This window comes from Ochotona princeps, chromosome 5 (genome assembly GCF_030435755.1).
Source record: "Ochotona princeps isolate mOchPri1 chromosome 5, mOchPri1.hap1, whole genome shotgun sequence".
Taxonomy (NCBI): domain Eukaryota; kingdom Metazoa; phylum Chordata; class Mammalia; order Lagomorpha; family Ochotonidae; genus Ochotona; species Ochotona princeps.
The window spans coordinates 66,155,464-66,158,427 of record NC_080836.1 but is presented as its reverse complement, the minus strand read 5'-3'; the positions used below and the strand labels follow the sequence as shown (position 1 = coordinate 66,158,427).

At 41.9% G+C, this 2,964-nt stretch overlaps 1 pseudogene; it reads right to left on the bottom strand.

The window, feature by feature from the left end:
* Positions 1 to 624: 624 nt before the first annotated feature.
* Positions 625 to 1,221, bottom strand: LOC101533138 (peroxiredoxin-1-like; annotated as a pseudogene).
* Positions 1,222 to 2,964: the final 1,743 nt, after the last annotated feature.

Here is a 2,964-nt window from a genome sequence, read left to right as displayed (position 1 = left end):
TATAGAATGCAGCATTTCACAATACAAGATGCTTTGCCATTAAAATGATCATTCTTATTATGTAACAACCATTGAGTTGATCTTTTTAAAGGCTGAACACTGACATTAACTAAAAATACTTCAAAATGTGTTATTTATAACAAATTTACTACAGAATAAAGATATGCCATTCACTGTATGGAAAACAGTTTTGAAAAAATATATGCAAACAGTTATAAAACAGAATGGAATTTAAAATCTGCCTGCAAGACATAAAATTATTTTTGCAATGACCCCAGATTGGTTTAGATAATAGCTTACGAAGCTGTTGTAGGCACACACTTTCTTTTTTTTTTTGTTTTCAATTCAAGTCTAATAGAAATGAGAGAAGGTCGAAGGGCTGATGTCATTACTGGTACAACATGCAGGTCAGACGGCATGCCCCAACACTTCTCAGGCCTTTTCCAACAAAAGGCAGGACTCCCCAAGCCTGTAGGAAAGGCCTTTCCTTTATAGCACACATCCTGGCTGAATCTAAAGTCTTGTATTTTAAGCATGAAAAACAATGTGCAGAAGAGATTTTGCATTCATGGTTGCACACTGCAGCTGTCATTAGTGTGCAGTTACCTTTAAGCAGCCCAATGCTCACTTCTGCCTGGAGAAATATTCTTGGCTTTTCTGGACAACAGGCTTGATGGTGTCACTGCCAGGTTTCCAGCCAGCTTGGTACACTTCCCAGTGCTTGTCAATGAACTGGAAGACCTGCGCTAGTCTCAAGGTCTCATCCACAGAGCGGCCCACAGGGAGGTCATACACAGTGAACTGGCAAAGGGTGCCCTTATCCACAATGATGAAGAGACCTCTGAATGAGGTGCCTTCATCAGCCTTTAAGGCCCCATAATCCTGAGCAATGGTGTGCTTGGGATGTGACACCATGGGAATGTTCATGGGTCCCAGTCCTTGTTTCTTGTGCATGTTGATCCATGCCAGATGACAGAAGTGGGAATCCACAGAAGTACCAATCACCCGCCAGCTGACTTTCTTAAATTCTTCTGCCCTGTTGCTAAAAGCAATGATCTTCATGGGGCACATGAAGGTGAAATCCAAGGGTAGAAAAAAAATACAATATGCTTTCCTTTGTAGTCACATAGTCTGATGTCTCTTAATTCACCATCTGGCGTTAACAACTGGGGCTTTGCAGTTGGGGGCTGGGTGCCCAATCTTGGCTTTTCCTGAAGACATTTTGCTATCAGTAGTTTCCATGCAGAAGTCTAAGAGACAGAGACACGGACATGAACCAGGAAGATGAAGGCACATGCTTTCTATAACTATTCTGCATCTTTTTGTGTAAAATACAGAATGACTACCCAGTCAATATCATAGGAAGTCACTATGTACTTCCTGTATTGCTCTTACCATTTAGTGAATAAAACTAACCAACTAAAGTGAATACACATATAAAGAGAATTGATATTAAAGAGTCACATAAGAGGGAAGCAGTGAACCTGGCCATCTATGCTAGGCTGGTTTAGAGCTGGTACTGGAATTTATTGGAGCAACTAGTATGCTGTCAAGGATGACTATACCTTGCATCAAAGTACCTGGGTTCAAAGGAGTATCACTTCTATTTCTAGATTCCTGAACACTCTTGGAGGCACCAGGTGATGGCTCAAGTACTTGGATCTCTGGAATCATGCTGGAGACAAAGATTGTGTTCCTGATTCCAGCACAGGCATTCTTGCAGCAGGCATGTAGGGAGCAACTTGGATAGCAAACTATGCCTTTCCCTCTCTTCCTAACCCTCTCTCTCTTCCACTGCATTTCTCATTCTTTCTGTATGTCAGATAAATGAAAGCAAATAAATAAAATGTGGTGGGCCTGGTGTAGTAGCCTAGTGGCTAAAGTTCTCACCTTGCATGCGCCAGGATCCCATACGGGCTCAGTTTTAATCCAGGCCACTTCACGTCCCATCCAGCTCCCTGCCTATGGTCTGGGAAAACAGTAAAGAACAGTCCAAAGCCTTGGGATCCTGCACCTGCATGGGAGACTTGGAAAGAGCTCCTGGCTCCTGGCTTCGGATTAGCTCAGCTCCTGCCATTGCAACCACTTGGGTAGTGAACCAGCAGATGGAAGATTTTTCTATCTCTCCTTCACTCTGCAAATCTGACTTTCCAATAAAATAAATATAAATCATTAGAAAAAAGTAAAAATAAATAAATAAATAAATAAATAAATAAATAAATAAATAAATAAAATTTTAGGAATAGGCTGACATTTAAGGAGCTGAAGAAGCAAGGAAGGTTATTTAGAACACTTTTTAAAAAAAGCAAAAAAAAATCTTGGGGTATAACTAGTATTTTGAACAATCAAGACATGCCTAACCTGCAGAGAAGTTTAGATCAACACACATCATTTCAGAACTCATGACTTCTTTGCACAGCTCCCTCACAGGCTGGCAAGTCGGAGACTGCTTTAAGGTGTTGGTGGCCAATACAGTTACAGAAGTATAGGGAAGTATACAGAAGTATACATGTCATATAGGGACTTGAGTTCAAAGCTAATGAGGAGGATAATTATTTTGAATGTGTTTAAGAAGCATCTTCTGTGATTCTTTTTTTAAAAAGATTTATTTATTTTTATTGGAAAGTCAGATATACAGGGGGAAGGAGAGAAAGAGGAAGATCTTCTGTCTACTGATTTACTCCCCAGGTAGCAGCAATGGCCGGTGCTGTGCCAATCTGAAGCCAGGAGCCCAGAGCCTCTTCCAGGTCTCCCCCACGGGTGCAGGGTCCCAAGGCTTTGGGCCATCCTTGAGTGCTTCCCCAGGCCACAAGCAGGGAGCTGGATGGGAAGCAGGGCCGCTGGGATTAGAACTGGCATCCATGTGGGATTTAGGCGCATTCAAGGTGAAGACTAGCCACTAGGCTATCACGCAAGGTCCATCTTGTGATTCTTAGCTACAAGTGCAGCTATATCATTTAGAGG